This window comes from Cyprinus carpio, unplaced genomic scaffold, assembly GCF_018340385.1.
Source record: "Cyprinus carpio isolate SPL01 unplaced genomic scaffold, ASM1834038v1 S000006515, whole genome shotgun sequence".
Classification (NCBI taxonomy): Eukaryota; Metazoa; Chordata; class Actinopteri; order Cypriniformes; family Cyprinidae; genus Cyprinus; species Cyprinus carpio.
Window position 1 is genome coordinate 1,423,120 of NW_024879183.1, and position 21,036 is coordinate 1,444,155.

The window sequence follows — 21,036 nt, forward strand, 5'->3', positions numbered from 1 at the left end:
CAAACGCAGATGAGCCAATGGCAGTCGAGTATCAGTTGCACAAGGAGTGGAACTCAGACATCTGAAGGTTTCAGTGCCATAGAGAAACACTGGAAGATCTGATGCTTACATTGTTTTTATGGGATTTATGCTACAAAAACGGACAGAAGATGTGCGTGCAGTACTTGTAACACTGATTACAGTTATCCGTATTGAGATTTATTTTCCAAAATCCAACCAAAACAAGCAAAATGTCCCTAAGTATTCAACCCTAATCACAATGAAGATGAAAACGTTCATTTTCTGGTTGTCATACTCTTATGTAGTTACACTTTTCATCTGCTCAAGCAGAACGTAAATGTCGTCTTGTGCTTAAGCAAGGTCTCTCTGGATAAAATAGCTAACGTTAGCATTAAAGTTAGTGAGTTCATGCTAACGTACAAACCTGATAGCGAACTGTCCTGACGTCATGGACCGTGCAGTGAAAGTCAAAAACACATAAACGAAGGTCTATAAGAGAGTGTCTCTCCATATTAATCTGGTTTAATGTAAATTACTTTAATCTTACTCTGCGGTACATGAACGGTGTTGATGTACTGTAGTGTGGTTGCTATATTTTTCTTCATTTTCTATTTTCCACATGTTCCATCTGCACAGGTGTTGTCCTTCAGTATTTGCTCTGTGTGTGAGGCTGAATCTTCTGTCGGGGGAGACGTCTGTGACTGGTTACAGCTCATCTGAGGAGATACTGTTGAAGGTCGAGATCCTCGGACAGCCTTTATCAGGAGAAGAGACTGTCTGTCTGTCTTTCTCACTGCAGAGCTTCTACTTCTCACTCTCGGTCTCACATTTAACAACAGATTTAGCATGTTTACATGACAGTGGTATTTCAATATCTGCTTCTTTATCAGCAGAGCTCTGTTGTTTTAGATCAGTAACAGTTATGGGTTCTCAGATGAGGAACCGTGAACAAAGAGTCATCAAAGCTCTCGGACGCAGACGCAGCGAGTCTTTTGAGGTGAGCTGAGCATATTTAAGCTACTGTAAAATACACTTTACACAGTATGTTTATGCAACAGTTTCTGCCTTTCTTTTATTGAGTACAGCACCGTCTTAACACATTTGGTGGAAGATTGAGACTGAGTTTATTAAAGAGGACAGAGAGAAGATGAGAGATCCAGAGCCCTGCAGAATCAAACACACTCAAGAACTAACAGGTTGGTGTTTATTCTTGATTTCTCATTCATTATTGATGCTGAAGAACATTCATGTTACAACCCTCTACGGACACCTTGGCAATTGAATCGCCATTGGCTAGTAAATCTTCTAGTTTACTCGCCAGACTGATATATATACATACATACATACTGTATATGTTTTTAAAATGGTACAGCGTTTTAAATACCTGAAAGTATACTCTTAACATCAGTCAGTCAAGCATTATAATATGATATCTGGATATTCAAATATTATTTAATAATAGCGCTTTAGTAATTATAATTAACTTGGTAACCATGTATGAATGCATAGACATTTTAACTGAATTTAGGACTGACTGGTGGTGGTGCTTTGTTTTTTCTTTTAGTGTTTTTGTATAAAAAAAAAAAAACGAACAATAATACTGATAAGATGAGACTAATAATCCGAATTCTACTAATAAGAACAGTAAAAAATGCACTAAGGATGAACGAGCTGCAGGATTCATGAATATTAATCAAACTGATTCCCTTAAATCAAAACAGATACTATAAAATCAAAACACCAACCATAATATATTACCAACAGAAAGTTGAGATTGCCGACGGAGAGAGAAACTGAGAGAAAGCGACGTGGGTCATGCACCTTCACACTAGAGTTTAAGGTACACCAAATACACAAACTCAGGTGCGCTGCGAGTCCATTGAGATGAACTGAAACACATCACAGATCACCGACGGAGAGAGAAACTGAAGCACTGTCAGAGAGTGTTCCCGAGTGAAAATATATCTGTGCTAAACTTATACTTAGCCTCAAACTCACACACTGGCGAGTAAAATCTGAGAATGTATTAGCCATTGGCTAATATTAGACCTCATTAATCTCCCAGAGTAAAGATTTAGACGCATATGCGAGCGATTTACTCGCAGTGTAGAGGGTTGTGTTATAATTATTCAACAAGTTTGTCAGATTTTTAGATGAACAGCTAAACGATGAAATTACAAGAAACATTATTATTGATTGTAAACATCAGGTCAAACTAAAAAAAAAAAAAAAAAAATCAGTCACAGTACTGGTCTTTTGTCTTTTATTCCATTCTAAAACAGAGTAAGCTGTGTCTGCCAAGAAACAAAAAGATCCACACCTCTGCCTCTAGACTGAATAGTTGTCTGAACAGGTCGGCCTTGACACAAAACAGTTTTTCTTGACACTTTAGAGATTAGCTGTGTGCCAGAGATTGACTCAGGAATGCTCAGATAAAAATGCAGTCAGAGGCCCGCTGCCTGCAGTCTGCCATGAACAGAGAGAATATACGGAGCAGGGGCCCTCGAGATCCTCTTTCCAGCAGAGTCTGGCTCCAGCCTGGACTAAACACAACTACCAGCAACTCTGTAGTATTCACAAAGACCTCGGTTAGCTTGTTCAGGTGTGACTGATTAGGTTTGGAGCAAAACAACTGCAGGAAAGTGGATCTCCAGAGTTGAGAACCCCTGGGATAAAAAAAGAAAAAATCAGAGATGCACAGTATGAAAGAATACTGAATATTGAAAAAATAATGACTTGATAAAACAAAAAAAAATCCACTAAAACAATAAAAATCCATCACAAAGAATATGAGCTGGATGCTGTTGTAGAAAAATTAGTATTTTACTGAAATAAATATATCTGAAACAAATGTTTCAGGTACCATCTTTTCATAAAATAAAAATTAATTAAATGTATCAATATTTCACTGTAGTGCCATTTTGACAGGCAGGGTTTCTTGGAGAATATGAGCTGGATGCTGTTGTAGAAAAATTAATATTTACTTGTGTGGGTTTTTATATATTTTTCCTTTTGATTTAACTTTCCTTCTCTACAGTGTGTTTCTCTCTCAATATGTATGTCACCTGGAATGCAACGAAGACATCACACAGTAAAAACAAAGAGCCTTTTTCAATACCCAACCCCGAGGACTTTAGTGCGGTGTAATTTACTCAGGAAAACAGAAAACACACAGTAAAACAAATGATCAGAAAGAGCCTTTGAGGTCTTTAGTGCAGGAAAGACAGAGCGGTTGTAGACCTCACAGATGTGAAGATAATAAAAGCCCAGGGGTTAGAAGGACCATTGTTTTTTCTGAAAACAGCTAGGTTTTAATTAACCCTTTAAGCATAAACATACATAAAACAGACACACTTTGGTCTAATTGTTGGGCACATTTATTTTTCAAAAGTATCCTCCAAAAAAAAAACATTTATTTTTCAAAAGTATCCTGCTAACAACAACAACAAAAGGTTATTAATGATTCATTAAAAATTCCATAAAGAGATTGATGTACCTCATTCGTGGAAAGTTTCAGTGACATATTCATTTTATTAAAATGGTCGTTGAATTTAGTAGCAGTAGACCAGGGCTTACTTTTATGTCTTTTCTCTTTATATTTCTCTCTGAACCATTTTGAAAATTAAATCAATTGTTTTTTCTTTCATTTCAGAGCTGATGGAAGAGAGCGAGGAGAGTGAAGAACTGAGTGAAGTGGAGGAGAAACATCATGCCAAACCTAGAGATAAACCTCTGAGTCGCTCAAAGACTAAAAATACATTTTTAAAGAAAAGAAGAGCCAAGAAATCTATCAACCAAACAAAATCTTGAAATACACAATAGAATCAAAAAAAAACAAAAGCTTCACAAGAGAGATACTCAAACCAACAAAACAATGAAAAGTGTGCGAAGAGTTTCACACAAAAAATACATCTTAGACAGCACATGATGATCCACACCGGAGAGAAACCGTTCATGTGTGATCAGTGTGAAATGAGATTCTCAAACCAACAAAGACTTAAGATTCACACGGGAGTTCATACTGGAGTGAAGCCGTTCATCTGTGATCAGTGTGCCAACACCTTAGAGAAGCCATTCGTGTGTGATCAGTGTGAGAAGAGATTCTCAGCTAAAACTAGTCTTCGACTTCACATGTGGATCCACACTGGAACAATCAAAGGAAGTCTTTCGAGCTTCACATGAGGATCCACACCGGAGAGAGGCCGTTCATGTGTGAACTGTGTGAAAAGACATTCTCAATTAAAAAGAAGCACCTGACGGTTTGCATACAAGGAGAAGCCGCATTCAGGATCCACACTGCTGCAGAGAAAAAACTTGACAAGTGTACACACTGTGACGTGTTTTGAGTGTGAGATTAATTCATTCATTCAGAGACATCTGTGTTCACAAACACACGTCAGGACATCTGAAAACACACGAGAAGATCCACAGCGGAGAGAAACCGTACACATGTGATCAGTGCGGAACGAGTTTCGCTATTAAACCCTACCTGGCGCAACACATGAGGATCCATGCAGCGAAGAAACCACTCAGTGGAGAAACCAGTTAGTTTCCTAACAGTCATGATGAGCAACAGAACATCAGGTGATTGGTATCTGTTCACTCCTGTTCACACCAACACAACTGATCAGAAACAAAAATTCAGTCTGATTTTCAGATGTCTGCTCAGAACAATGCAAAAACAGCAGCAAACCTTAAGGACCACATGAACATCACCCTGTAGAAACTGCATGCATGTGATCAATGCGGTAAAATATTTTGAGGGCTTCGGACCTGAAGAATGACCAGATTGTTCATACAAATTAGTTTTTTTTTTTTTCAATTTTTATAAAGTGCCTTTTGTATTCAAAATATATCAACTCTTTCCACGCCATTGATGAGTTATCTCATCATTTGGAAGACAACGCTTCGCCGCCAAAGTTTTTACCAATTTTTGTGTTTTCACTGTTATACACTCGGGGGCGCTATTACACATCTTCTGAACAAGTACAAAACCTCCCGAACAAAAACACACGTGAACAGGATGGAGAAACAGTGATCTCTTATGTAAACAGATGCATGTGGAAAATAATGCGATCATCAGCAATAGACAGCATATTAATGAAAACTGCACAATGTTGATCCAGGAAGTGGTATATGTCTGTGCAAGCTTTGGAGGTGTTGATGGAAACAGTTTACTGGATTTATGCTTTGATAATCGTACTGAATATTATCCAGATAAAAATTTGATGGCTATTAAAAAAAAAAATCCTCAAAACTATACATTTTTATGAAACCTACTATGTTCAAGCTAGAATGCTTTAAGCTAGAATATATTTTGTTTAAAAAGTAAAGGCTCTGATCTTTCTTTTGGTGTATTGCATATCCAAATATTCATTCAGCAAAATATGCTGGAGGCCATCAAATTTTATTGAAAATCATCAAAATTACTGGCGCTAACTTTTTTAAAATGGCCAAAAATTCTCTTTTTTTTTTTTTTTTTTTTTTTTTTACTTAACAAAGTGAGTATGAGTTACTGATTATTGCAGGGCACTAGATAGTAATAGCAATAGTAGTAGTAGCCCAATTCATAGTAATAACACATTGCTCCAAATTTAAACACCTTCTCAAAACAGTTCTGAAACTCTTTGTGTTTGCTGACAGACACCAGTGTTTCTCATACTGGAGAGAAGCTGTTTACAATGTCAGAAATGTTATTCTTGTGTATCATGTTGCTTCGTGATATGAATTATACTGTGCTTTCTTTCAAGTTTTATATTATGTTCATATAAAATTTATAAATGAATTCTGTTATTACTCCCAAATATGACAGGCTCCTAATTGTTGGTGATTTTAACATTCATGTCTGTTATAATTCTACAGTTTTAGCTAAAGACTTAGCAAATCTCACTGATGCTTGTGATCGTTGCAGAAATCCTAATTTCATAAAGTAAGAAAATAATTGTGAAGACTGAGAATGAAAAATTAAAAACCAAACAGAGTTTTGTCTTTGCTTTGGGGCCTAGGAGAAAGATGTTGATGATTCTGGGATGGCAGTTCAATGGTTTCTGCTTTAAAATGACTATTTGCACTGACCGACAGGCACCTCACGGTGACCTAGGGGGGCATCTAGGCCTTAAATATAGAGGGAACTAACCTTTAGAAGAATGATATAGTAGTGTGTTTTTGACTTTCTTTCTATCTATGGAAAAGTACAGCTGTTGAGAGTTTGTAACCTTGACTGGGGAAAAGAGATATAAAGCGGAGGAGTGCCCTCCCTTCTTGTCTCTCATTCTGCAGTAACTTGTGTTTCTGCATGACTGTCTGACCTTCTTTGCAAAGAATAAAAGCTTTCTTATTAATTATAAAACTGAGAGTGAGCCTGTCTCTTATGCTGATGAGAGTTGATTTAATTTTGCCCCAACAGTAGAAAGTATATATTTCAAGATAAGGCAATCCCAAGGGCTTTCGTGTCTTTGGTATGTTTTTCTCTGAAACTGTTGAAAGAAAATGACGCTTCCTGGACTAGAGCTAATGGGAGCCTTGATAGGAGCCAGGTTAGCCCAAAATCTGTCAAAGGCTCTGAAGATCAGAGAAAACATCTTAATATGTGGACAGACTCAATGATAGTCTCAGTGATAATTCGGCACAGAAATGTAAGCCCTTTGTGGCAAATCAAGTGATCAGTGGTTCAACCGTAAATTTATGAAGCTACAAGAATATTTTTGTGTGCAAAGAAAACAAAGATAATGACTTTATTCAATAATTCATCTCTTCCGCATCACCGTATAGCACCATTTTGGAGAGTATCACATATGTAAACAAGGTATGCAACATATGTACTCCCTAGGAGATAAAAAGACAGACAACAGTTCATAATCTGGAGTGCACACTTGTTCACTTCGGAACTGAGTAGACCATCTGTTATCCACGCAGATGCACAGACCTCCTCCAATAGCTTTATGAGATGCAGCTTCATTTCTGTCCACTCTTATCATTGTATATCCACTTACGTCATTATCCTGGATTTCATCTTTACTTTATACTAAACTTTATACTATTTTTTATACTTCAAATGACTCCAGAAAGAGAATCAAGCCCAATGACACAGCATCTGACTTAAACGAAGCACTTTCTGCATTCCAAATGTCCTGAAGAATATGTTGTGTTTTGAACGTGTAAATGGATGTCCCCAGCCAACATTTCCCTGTGGGCCCCATGTGGGTTTTTGGTGGGCTGTCACTTAGGGACCATGGGGGCCCATACAATTTTGTCCATCGGCTCCACTTGGGCCCCAAGTGGGGCCCATTTAGGTGTTCATTAGAGGGGCCACATGGATACCAAATGGGTTTTAATAACTGGGGCCAAGGTGGGCCACTTACAGAACACTTATGGGGCCCAAATGGGTGATTATACTGGACCCACAATTGGCCCTATATGGGATTTTTTGTTGGCCCACAGTGGGTGAGAACTGGGACCAATTTATATTCCTTTAATGATTCTTGTAGATTAATTTAATGTGCTTCTATGCAAAATAAAATTTCAAATTTTGTAAACTTTAAGTTACAGTGTTGTACCTGACCTAATATATTTTAAGTTTACAAGACAAAATATTTCTACTGTGAAGAAAATGACTTTCAACTCAGAAAATGCAAATCATCTTTTTATTGATTATACGAAGACATTTTTAAAATCAAACAGGATAAAAGGGGAAAAAATCAGTGGATGGGCATCACTCCTGGGTTTGGGCAGACCCCTCAGCTTCATACCTAAAGAACAGTAGTAAAAAACAGACAAAGAAAAGCAATTATATTAAAATACTTTCAAAATATTAACTGAAACACTCTCTTAAAAAGCATGCATGATTATGATGCCATGCCAGTACGTTACTTTTAGACATTTCTGTCCAAATACAAAACTATTTGCTACTAAAGGGAATATGAACAAGTTAAATTCAATTCTTTGTAAACACTGTAAACATTCATGATCCATTCTGGTAATAGATAAAGTAATCACTGTACCACTTGATGTGAATTACATAAATAATTTTTAATAGGATAGCCATTCAAAACCAAGCGTCAACCATGACAATAGTAAAGGAATCACCAACAGAAGAATTTTGGGCAGGGATTAATGTAAACACAGATTGACCTACTGTCAAAGTCAAACTTCGTCAGGTGCTGCGCAAATTGCGCAATCCAACAGACCACTGGCCTACTGTCAAAGTCAAACTTCGTCAGGTGCTGCGCAAATTGCGCAATCCAACAGACCACTGGGCTTGATGGGATATCTAGTTGTTGGGGGGCACCTTCTCTAGAGCAATTAAATACTCTTGTTATGCCATACTTAAAAAACATCAAAATTACAATTATTGTATAATTATTGAGGATGATGATTACGTGCCCTACGCACAGCGCTGTAAATTAACAGTGCCCTACGCACAGCGCATGTAAAATAATTTCGAAGCTGGGTTGCTTTGCTGTCGCTGTAAATTAATTATGTATTATTATTTCGAAGCTGGGTTGCTTTGCTGTTTATTGATATTTTTAAAACTATAACGCTACATCTATCCACATGTATTTAGATGTTATCATTGTATTCATTCATTTCTTTATTTTAATAATATTTTTACCGGTGAAATTTTACAGTAAGCCAGAACACGGGCCGAGCGGGGCTCAAGCCTATTAGCCACAATGCAATATGGACATTCATATCACAGAATCTGACAGTGATCAGCGGGTCATCAACCACAGTATAGCCTATCACATTTTTAAGCAGCCTTTACAATATATTTAGAGTCTTTAGATTCTAAAGTTTTTAAAAAATTGAAAAGCCCAAAGATCTGTAGGCCTATCTCTGCTAAATGAATTTAACATACGTTTGTGATGCCCTTTATTTTAAGTTTCTTTTTTTTTGGTTCTTTTTATTTAAACTATATTGGTACTAAATGTGAAAATGTGTAAAAGTAATGTGTCAAGGACTTGATATTAAATTCTGTAATTTTAAAAATTCAATAAAAAAAAGAACCATTGTGCATCTTACAGCAAAAAATAAGTACTTTTAATCTGTGTTTTTGTCACCAGCAATACAGTAGGCTACGTTGCTAAGTTTTGTTACAGTATAAGTTAAGCCCCGAAATATATTTATTTTTTTTACAATATCCGGATGATGGCGCTCTTGCCAATTACTTCCTCCATGGAGTCGTTGATTAAGGTAGGCTAAGATTATTGGCCACCTCATGAACAAGTAGCCTATATAATTCGATGATATAAACATGCAAAAGTGAATTAGTCAAGTATGTTGGGGTATTGTCATGACTGCCTTATGCCTTATTTGAACTTTTTGTGACATTATTTTGGTGTTTCCATTACAATGGATGCCTCTCTCCATCTAAGGGTCTGTTCTTCTTTTTCTGTCTGCCCCTCTCTCCGTTTCTGTGATGACCACTACACGTGTCACCTGTAGTGACTCTCAGGATGGCAGTTACATGGAGGGGAGACGGATGGCTCTTGAAATGAGCTTAGAACATGTTCTGACTGAAGCCAGGCTAGCTGTTTTATTGCCACATACAAAAAACAACTATGCATTGTATCTTAATGGTTGAAGTAATATTAAGGCTATAATAATCACTCTGTAGCTTATCAGAAAACAGTATTATATAAGGCTTTTATATAAGCCTAGGTACAGCAGACTCATTCAGTCTGTGATTGCATCTAGCTGCTCTCAACTGTCAAATATTTTCATGAAAGGGGTGTAAAGTTGGTTTTTACTTTTGAACTCCTTGGTCCAGCCAAACTGAATGCATTGATCAAGGATTATTTCTTGAAAAAATTTTTCCCCCTGAAAATATATAGGGTATAAACTGCATGATAATAGGCTTTTTTTTCATATCCACTGCATCTTTTGTTAAAAAAAAATTAACAGCCTAATCATGATTTTTACTTCAGCCCCCAGAAAGAATCCAAGGAGCAGAGGCAAGTTGCCCCTCGGCTAATCACAAAAAGGGTGTGTTTAGGGCTTGGCAAGCCAAGGGAGAGGGGTGGAGGGCGGCCAAAAGCCTCAGCTACCGGTAGTAATAATAATAATAGTAATTAGTTACACATCATTGTCAAGAAATCAAGTTGTGTTGCTGGTAGACTTAAGTAACATGTACTTGTATCCAGATAATGAGCTCATTATAATGAGGTTGAACCATGTGAAATATGTTTATGCAGTATTTGATTCGATAACTGTATTGTATTGCATCCACAGGTTAATTGTACTATTATTTCCATTTATTATTTCCAAGTTCTTTCCAAGTTTATTTTTTAAATGTAATTTCCCCCATTTGAAATGTGTAGAAATAAAGATTCAACCAAAAAAGTATGCATTGGTGGTCTAACTTTGGTTTTATTCCTCTGTGTGCTGTTGTAGTTACACACAACCAGATCGGAAACGGGCGGTTTTCAGGTGTGGCTGAGTCCTATTATTGAACCACTTTTTTGTAATAGTTTCAATTTTGTCCCAATGGAATTCCGTCTCAATTTTCACATTGATACAATTTACCCTGATCCATGTTTCAAAGTATGCTGAATTTGGCCCTAGAACGTGGGAAAGTTGATTTAGAAAAGTTTTAAAGTTTAAGTTACTGAAAGCACTGGCAAAATATTTACCCATTTTTGTGAAATCATGAGTCTGCATAGAAACGGTCCTTTGTCAATTAAATTAATATTTGTCTTTGCAGAAAAACACATGGAGAGCCTCTCTGCTATGATGTCTGACTCCCCTGAAATCCAGAGGGCATCATCATCATGGACTTTCAGGCAGCAGCAAGCCTCACAAAGATGGAAGGAGGCAAGGCCATTCCACCTTAAAAGCCTCATCCAAACTCAGGATGTTGGCCAACCATCTTGTAGCCATTGCAGCAAGCCTGCGGTTGTTAGGTGAGATCTCATTACTGTTTTTTCATACTTTGTAGGTTTTTAGAGTGCATCACTAATTGATGTCTTCATGTTTCGGATAAACTGCATGTTTATGATGGAATCAGGGCTGTTTCAAAGAGTTGATTCAATGAAATTGGTTTATTGATTTCGTTCCTAGATGCAGAGAGTGTCTACCAGATCAGTGGTTCTGTGTAACCTGCGATACCAAGAATCACAGGAGAGGGCCACTCCATGATAGGGAGTCAGTCCTTGAGGGCTTTTTTAAAGCTAGTAGCCCAAATGTCTTAAAGTGTGCCAGCTGATTGTTTCTAAAAGCTCAGGTATCCATGGGTTTGTTGTCTTGTAACCCAAGGGTGCACCAGCTATTGTTTGCATGCCAAACATGCCAGCAGCAGTGGGCTCCAGAGTTCATGGACCTCGTAAACAGTGGATACTGGCCAGCTTCCACCAGCTCTTCTGCTTTGTATTCCATCAATCTTTTCAGCAGTGTAAGAGAAACACTGTCCAGACAAGCCTTTGCAAAGCTGCTGGAGCATCATACAAAGTGTGGGGTGGGCGGGTAAGTGTTCAGCATATTATAGAACGGTTTACCATGTAGACATCTCCAAAGTAACATTTAATATAATGCATCTTTCAGTCAGGACCAGTGTGCGGGGACACGCTGCAGCGTAGCTTCCTGGAGTTTTTGAGGAAGATAACTTGTCCTGCGGTGCACCTTTCACCTGCCCCGCTTGCACCCCAGACATGCTGGCAATCTCTGTGGAGGGCAACAGGAAGCTATACCGGTTTCTCCAAAACGGAGGGTGATATTTTTTTCTTCCAGTATAGATTGATCTGGATTTTTTTATATTCAATATTCAGCATGGATAAATGTTGTTTCGTTTCTTCCTCAGCTCTGACTCTTCGTTTTTTTGAAGGGGCATTTATCGCAGAAGACACATCTGTGTCTGGATTTGTTGATGTCTTGCATAAAGCTGTGAAACAGGCAGGTTTCAAATTATTTGTTAAAGGTCCCCTAGAATTTGAAATTGAATTTATCTTGGCATAGTTAAATAACAAGAGTTCAGTATATGGACATGACATACAGTGAGTCTCAAACACCATTGTTTTCTCCTTCTTATTTAAACCTCGTTTTTGAAAAACACCCCTGAAAAACAGGCGAATCTCCACATAACATCGACTGTGACGCAACAGTCGGGATCATTATGTGTACGCCTCCAAAAATTCTCATATGCCAGCCCATGTTCAAGGCCAGGCAGAACTTTGCAGCCAAATCATCGGAAGTTCTGCAGGTGAAGAAACAGAGGATCATAGGGAAAATGGCAGATTATGGAAACCATTGTTATGTTCCAGGCTGTGCAGGAGATGTGAGGACTTTTCATACCCTTCCCACAGAAAAGAAATCTCAACAGGCGTGGTTGATGTTTATCTATAATCGGATACCGCAACAGTTTAATTAGAAGTTGTTAGTTTGCTCTTCCCATTTGACCACGGACTGTTTTTCTAACCTGGGACAATATCAAGCAGGCTTCTCTCAGCGTCTCATACTGAAGAAGGGGGCAATTCCAACTATATCCCCGCAAGCGGTAAGTAGTGATTTTATTAACAATAATTTACACTGTTATCTAGATCCAGCGCAAGATCCTAGTACAGTAACAAATAGCAAACTCCAAGTAACTAGCATACATAACTAAATAGTGTGACAAAGTGTTTACGCTGAGGTTAATATTTCTTGCCTGTGTTGTCATATAAATCTACAAAATACTACTGTAGATACATATGTAAATTAACCACTATTATGACGTCTGGCACACGGCGAAAGGTAATGCTTGCATCTTTGAAAGAAAATACATTTCAAATATTCATGGTATTATTAGCTATCCATATTTCTGAATGTTTGGTGTAGAAGATGTGCATAAGAGCATCACCAACCACCTGTACTGGTCTGCCAGCAGCTCTGATTCAGGACCTGAGAAGGTAGCCACTGGATCTCTATCATTCACACACATTCTGACCCAGCGTTCCCTCGGTGTCAACATGAACAAAGGGTGTCTAAGGACCATAGCAAGTGGTTTCATCCAGGTGTGTAACCTCAATGTGTTATTTGCCAAGTAAACAGTAAAAAGCATGTTATGTTAATCCTACAATATTCATGTGTTTTATAAATAACATCACACTGATTTCCCCCAAGGTTCAACAGCACTGAATGGGCTTCATAGGGTCCTGATAAACAAGAGAGTCCTTTCAGATGTAGAGAAGCTGAGCCCACATTACCAGACATCAACTGTGGAGTCCTTTCACAAAGTCATCTTGCACTTTGCACCTAAAAATGTTGTCTTCCCCTTCATTGGAATGCTATGCAGGTATGTCTTCTCCCTCACAACTTGAACATAGGTCAGAACACAACACATAAACAGTTAGGTTTAAAAGGGGGAATACTATTGTTTTCTGTCTAGGCAAACTGGTTTTCATAATCAAAATGCAGTGTAGTGCCTTTCAGTTAGAGGTTACAGTTTACAGAATGGTATAGATTTACTGTATTAGTATAAGTATATAAGTGCTATTTTTAATATTTTCATAATTTTAATAAATAAAAAAGTTGAATTATTCACTATGACAATATGTTCAATTGTTGTGTTTGTTTGTCTTATCCTTTAGGTTGTAGCGATGCACTTCAATGAGAACGCTGTCCGGCCACAATTGACAACATCTAAAGGCAAACTTGTGTACAAGCTTCTCTTTCCAAAGGCCAAAAAGATGTGTCACGTTTCAGTCAAGGGGGGGTCTGAATCCAACATATTGCCCAGCAGCATCAGGAAACTCCCTTCTGATGCGCAGCACCACACATGAAGGGATGACGACACGTACACTTCGACCAAGGAAACCCAGCACCAGCTGACAAACCACCTGTAGGACACGTGTCTGCACTGCCTGCAGAGAGAGAAAAACATTGTGTGTGTTTTGGTATTTATTTTGTTCACAGGTCATTATGGGTCATGTATGTATGCTGCTGAGACACAATAAAAGTGTCACATCAATAAGTATCTGTCATTATTGCATGTTTCTTCTTTTCTAACATACATCATATGGTATGGCTGTGCAATGCATTAAACTCATGATGTAATATGGCTGTAACAGAGCCCAATTATATTTACACAATGTAACAAGTGTGTGAAACTGGCCTTACCTTTCCATCTCTCTGACCCTAACACATCCATGGTCAGCTCTATATACATTCACTGCATTTTGCAAAGAATATATATTGAGGCACACAGGTTCAAGGCCAGGATGGTCTGTCATGCATGATATTGTATCAGGCACTGGTCTCATTCTTCTTGGTGACCTGCAAAAGAAAAAAAATCATAATGGCACTGTTATTTACAGTAATCTTTCATACTTTGGAAGTAGCAGAAAGCACACACATAGGTTGAATACATTTCTATCCAGTGTACTTGTGAAATACCTGCAACATATATTTTCTCTCTCGAGGGCCATGCGTGCACAGTTTCCACAAGTACACCGGTAAAAAAAGATAGACCTTGATGTAAGTTTTTGTTATTATTAGGCTAAGTCCTAATCACAATAAAGCAGCAGTAAACATGACATTGACTATACTGAGTGGCTTCTATACTGTACTTTTGTTGGCTAAATAAATCGACTATAATAGGCTAACTTCAGTAGGCTAATAGTGTGAGGTATGTTCAGAGTTTATTATGTTTAACTGTATCATCGGAAAATAAGTCCCTCTGCTGCGCGTCAGGGTCCTATTCGCCTTGTCGTTACTTATTATCCGGTAATGACTGGCGGACATTACATTATCTCTTACATGTCTTTTTACTTCTAGATTACATGGAGTGGCAAAAACCAAGAAGGAGCAGGGTCAACTGCGGGATCGCTTTGTGTTGAGTATGTTACAGCAGTGGAAGCCTCCACACGGGCGCGCGCGCGTCGACGTCAGTCACAGTTGCGCTTTCACTCTCGCTTTCGAAACCATCGAGGCGTTGAGACACGCGCACAGATCGGGTAAGATTACTGTCTTACTGTAATAACCAACCTTTAATCTCAACTAATTACTAAATAAAAATAGTGAGACTGCTATTTAGAGTATTGAGGGGGCAATAGCTTAATGAAACCTATAATATATATTTTTTTATATTATTACTAATATTATAAAATAATAAAAATATTTTGTAATGTATTTGATTATTTGCAAATTAATTGTTTAACGCAAGGAAAGTGTGATGGGTTATCAATGCACCTGTAAAAGAGGGATCAAATCATAAATCATAACGTATATGATGTGTTTTCATCAGTTTGTTTAGAAGATGCGGAGCAGCAGCCGCGCCCTACTAACCAACCTTTAACTACCCGTTATAATCTAAACTATTGTCTCACTTATTACATTTCGTTTCAGTAGCTGCTTGAAATGATAAAATTGGCAAACACATATTTAATAAAAGTAAAACGACGATATTTTGCAATTCATATTTTGTAGTTAATTAAAAATGAAAATGCTGTATAAGCCATTATGAATGACACTTATGACATGATATTATGAAACGTTAGCTAGCCTATACTAAAATGAGGTATTTGGCATTATTTCACACTGTATCCAGTACTGGTGTGTTACTGCGTTTCACGAGGACTACAACACATTAAGCCATGAAGTCGAACGTCGTACTGAAGTCTCATCACATATCTCGTCAGTTTGTTCAGAAGATGCAGTGCTGCAACAAAAGTACGGGGGTAAATCAGTAGCATAACTCGAGAGCTTGAAAATCTGAATGTGAGAACTTGTCATATTAACATCCGTATTTGTAAGTTGAAATTTACCCTCACAACTCTGATGTGAAAAGCTGAATCTTTCAATTTGCACACACAGACAATGATCAAAACACCCGTGTTTTGAATTGGAAGTTGTAGATTAATAGTCACAAATGTGTAAAATAACATTCACACAAAGAAAATGACATACACAAATGTTTACGACATATTTATTTTTGCACTTTACTTCATGTTTCGCTGCACAACGTCAAGTCGGCACTTACAACCTCTCAGATCTGGCAGTACAAGTTCAAATCCTAGCGCTCTGACTTTTGCTACTCCTTTTGCGGTATTCCTGTCTCAAAACTCACTTGTGCACTTGTATATGCAGATGTGAGAGAGCCGGGGGCGGGGCTTTGGTGCGAATGAACACATTTTATTGGTCGATGCCTGACCAATGAACAACGCCAGCCACCGCGACTTGCCAAGAAAGTCATTTGTGTTTTATGCATATGTATCAGTTATTTGTAAAACACTGCAAACTATTTTCACTGAATATCCTTAGCTTTTACAGGGTTTTAAGACACTAGATTCATCTTGTCATTCAGGTATTATCTGGTAGACAAATAATGCAACATCTTTCATATGTATATCTCACTGCATATTGCAGAGTAAACTCGCTGTACCAGAGCAGCTGAGAAACAGTTGAGACATGCTTTGATCTCACCGCCACGCGGTCACGTGCTTCATGAGGCTGTCAATAGTACTAAAGATCTTGCGCTGTCTATCTATTTGAATGGGATTAATCGGGACAGACAGCAGTTTCACTATATTTGCAGCGATTTCTAGTAATTATTAACACATAATGTGCATTGATTGTGCATGGATAACTATGCTGACTATGCTTTACAATAGCATTTTATTCTGGGGAATGAAACAGCATTATATCTCATACTCCTTGGCAGTTAAATGTGATCAAACACCTTAAGTGTAACTTTTTAACCAATAAAATAACTGTACTACATTTTAGCTCAGTCCTGTTTAGTTAATTTGAAGAGATTATGGTACTCAATAATATGCACAATAATTATGATCCATGGATGACCATTTAAAAATAACATTTTCTAATATGCTTATTATCTATATTAGAATAAGTATAGTATTTAGGGGAATAAAATAGAGAAAATGTTTTTAAATTCCAGTGCAAAGAGGCAAATTAGAGGCATTTGGTGGCCAGAAAGATAATATTCATATGTAATGCCATTGTTTAACCACTAGATGGCCTAATTGATGTTTAATATATACATGTATTTAGCTCTACTCTAGTTGCTCAAAACAGTATTGCTGGTCATAACTGCTTATTTTTTAGATTTTGCTTTTTAATGTACATTTAGACATTATCAAACAAAATTTCTTTCCTGGCAAGTCGCAGTGGCTGGCGTTGTTCATTGGTCAGGCATCGACCAATAAAATGTCTTAATTCGCACCAAAGCCCCGCCCCCAGCTCTGCCCTCTCACATCTGCATATATAAGTGCACAAGTGAGTTTTGCAACAGGAATACTGCAAAAGGAGTAGCAAAAGTCAGAGCACTAGGATTTGAACTTGCACTGCCAGATCTGAGAGGTTGTAAGTGCCGACTTGACGTTGTGCAGCGAAACCTCTCGAGTTATGCTACTGATTTACCTCCATACAAAAGCTTGCACCTTTATCATCTGCAGCAACTCATCACAGACACTATAGAAACTCTGACAAATAAAGAGCAACAAATAAAACACACAGAAGGGTTTTGAGGTCTTTTATTATTAATATTTGTGTATTTCATTCAGTGTTTTATAGCTGTTACGGCTTTCCTACAAGCCGTTGTCGCTGATAACAGAAGTGAGCACATATTTAACGTGTACAAAAACAGAGTCCATGCATACTGATGTAGATCCAAGCAGAATGTCTTTATTTCGTGCAAGTGAATAAACAAAGCCTCAATCTTTGTCTCTCCTTCCTTCGTGGTCATAAACATGTAGGCTACACAAAACTAATATCTTATACACACAAAAAACCCACACTCAATCAACAAAACCACCAGCACACAAAATTTCTACAATACATGAAAATCTCGCCTAAAACGGCATTACATTCTAATATTCCTATAATCTATACACAATGTAAAGCACTGAAGAAATCCTGATGTCTCTTTTGCAGTGTCCGAAATTGCTCACTCGTTCACTCATTCTCTAATCCCTATGTAGTGTACAGCTGTTGAATCAGAATCAGAATTAGCTTTATTCACCAGGAGTTTTTTTTTAAGGGGTTCCTGGTACAAACATACATACATACATACATACATACATACATACACATCTGACATGAGAACAGAAAAACATTTAAATACAGTCATGGCCAAAAATATCGGCACCCTTGGTAAATATGATCAAAGAAGGCTGTGAAAATTAATCTGCATTGTTAATCTTTTTGATCTTTTATTTTAAAAAGTTCAAAAAAATCTAACCTTTCATTGGATAATAAGAATTTAAAATGGGGGGAAATATCATTCTGAAATAAAGGTTTTATCTAATACACATTGGCCACAATTAACGGCACCCTTTTATTCAATACTTTTTGAAACCTCCATTTGCCAGTTTAACAGCTCTAAATGTTCTCCTATAATGCCTGATGAGGTTAGAGAACACCTGACAAGAGATCAGAGACCATTACTCCATCCAGAATCACTCCAGACCCTTTAGATTCCCAGTTCCATGTTGGTGCTTCTCCTCTTAATAATAATATTAATTAATAATTCCTTACATTTATATAGCGCTTTTCTAGGCACTCAAAGCGCTTTACATAGTCAGGGGGTATCTCCTCATCCACCACCAGTGTGCAGCATCCACCTGGATGATGCGACGGCAGCCATATTGCGCCAGAACGCCCACCGCACACCAGCTTACTGGTGGAGAGGAGACAGAGTGATGAAGCCAATCAGCAGATAGTGGGATTGTTAGGAGGCCATGATGGTCAGAGGCCAATGGGCAAATTTAGCCAGGATGCCGAGGTTCCCCATGACACCTCTACTCTTTTTGAAAGACATCCTGGGATAATGACCACAGAGAGTCAAGACCTCAGTTTAACGTCTCATCCGAAGGACGGTGCTTGTTGACAGTATAGTGTCCCCATCACTACACTGGGGCGCTAGGATCCACACAGACCACAGGGTGAGCACCCCCTGCTGGCCTCACTAACACCTCTTCCAGCAGCAACCTAGTTTTCTCAGGAGGTCTCCCATCCACGTACTGACCAGGCTCAGCCCTGCTTAGCTTTAGTGGGCAACCGGTCTTGGGCTCCAGGGTGATATGGCTGCCGGCCAACTCTTCAGTTCACTCCTCTCATTTTCGGTAGGGTTCAGGTCAGAGGACTGGAATGGCTATAGCAGAAGCTTGGTTTTGAGCTCAGTGACCCATTTCTGTGTTGTTTTTGAGGGTTATTATCCGGTTGGAAGATCCAAACATGGTCCATTATAAGATTTCTAACAGAGTCAGTCACTTACTGATTTTTTATCTGTTGGTATTTGATAGAATCCATGATGCCATGTATCTAAACAAGATGTTCAGGACCTCCAGCAGAAATATAGGCCTACAACATCAAAAATACAGCAGTATATCTCATTGTACACATGGGGTACTTTTTATCTCTGTATTCACCAAACCCATCTTGAGTGTTTGCTGCTAAAAAGCTCATTTTTAGTTTCATCTGACCATAGAAGCCAGTCCCATTTGAAGTTCCAGTCGTGTCTGATAACTGAATATGCTGGAGTTTGTTTTTGGATGAGCTAGGAGAAATTTTCTTGTAACCCACCCAAACAACATGTGGTGATGTAGGTTCTGTTTGACAATTTTTTAAAAGGTTTTTCTGAACCAGAGACTCATCTATTTTCTGCAATTCTCCAGCTGTGATCCTTGGAGAGTCTTTAGCTACTCAAACTCTCCTTCTCACCGCACATTAGGACGATATAGACACACGTCCTCTTCCAGGCAGATTCGTAACATTTTAAGTTGATTGGAAATTCTTAATTATTGCCCTGATGGTGGAAATGGGAATTTTCACTGCTCTAGCTCTTTTCTTAAAGCCACTTCACCAATTTGTGAAGCTCAATTATCTTTTGCTGCACATCAGAAATATATTCTTTGTTTTTTTTTTCTCATTTTGATGGATGATTAAGAGAATTTGGGCTTTGTTTTCCCTCATATTTATATTTCTGTGAAACAGGAAGCCTTGGATGGATAATTTCATGTTCATAATCACACTGGAGTGCACAAAATTGTGAATATGAATGGGAATATACTTCAGAGATATTTTACTCATAAGAATTTCTAGGGATGGCAATAATTGTGTCCAGTGTGTATTAGAGAAAAACATTTTTTTCATGATATTTCCTCCCATTTTAAATTCTTATTATCCAATGAAAGCTTAGACATTTTTGTGATATATTTTAAATAAAAGATCAAAAGGTTTAATAATGCAGATTAATTTTCACAGCCTTCTTTGATCATATTTACCAAGGGTGCCGATATTTTTGGCCATGACTGTAGTAAGACTTAACAATAAATAATAATGTGTATGAATCTCGAACAGTAGATTCATGTACAGATTTGTGCATTATTTACTCTATATAGAGCTGTATAAATAAAGAGATACGCATGTGTATTTACATAACACTTGAGAAAGAGGCAATAATTAAAGATGCAGAATGAAGTACAGAACACAGATAATGATTCATGTGTAAGCTGTTTAAACTGGAGATGGGGAAAACTGTTTTAAGTTGAGTACACTTTATCAGAAAGGAGTGAACAATGAAGTGAGAAAATTGAGACACTGACATATACACAAAAATCTCTGTCACATATGTACTTTTATCTTACATGTACCTTGTTTGTTTCTGAACAGACAGCAGATCGCCGGAGCTCAAAGACTGAAGATGGCTTCTCTATCTGAAGATGATTTTTCTTGTCCTGTATGTAAGGAAATCTTCAAGAAACCTGTTGTTTTATCATGTAGTCACAGTGTCTGTAAAGAGTGTCTTCAACAGTTCTGGAGAATCAAGAAAACTCAGGAGTGTCCCGTCTGCAGGAGAAGATCCTCAAGAGATGATCCTCCAGTTAATCTTGTGTTAAAAAACTTGTGTGAGTCATTCCTGAAGGAGAGAAACGAGGTTCGTTCATCAGGATCTGAGAAGATCTGCAGTTTACACCATGAGAAACTCAAACTCTTCTGTCTGGAGGACAAACAGCCGGTGTGTGTAGTGTGTGTGAATTCACAAAAACATGACAATCATAAATTCAGACCCATCGATGAAGTGCTTTCATCATATAAGGTGAGAGA

General features: G+C 37.9%; 2 long non-coding RNA genes across 2 annotated transcripts; both read left to right on the forward strand.

The window, feature by feature from the left end:
• The first annotated feature begins 363 nt into the window (after window positions 1–363).
• Window positions 364–3,783, forward strand: LOC122143840. The gene is made up of 3 exons (XR_006159391.1): window positions 364–997; window positions 1,086–1,196; window positions 3,653–3,783. It is a non-coding gene; the product is annotated as an uncharacterized LOC122143840 (long non-coding RNA).
• A 9,083-nt stretch (window positions 3,784–12,866) lies between these two features.
• Window positions 12,867–14,285, forward strand: LOC122143841. Its single transcript, XR_006159392.1, has 3 exons — window positions 12,867–12,983; window positions 13,093–13,264; window positions 13,567–14,285. It is a non-coding gene; the product is annotated as an uncharacterized LOC122143841 (long non-coding RNA).
• The last annotated feature ends 6,751 nt before the right edge of the window (window positions 14,286–21,036 follow it).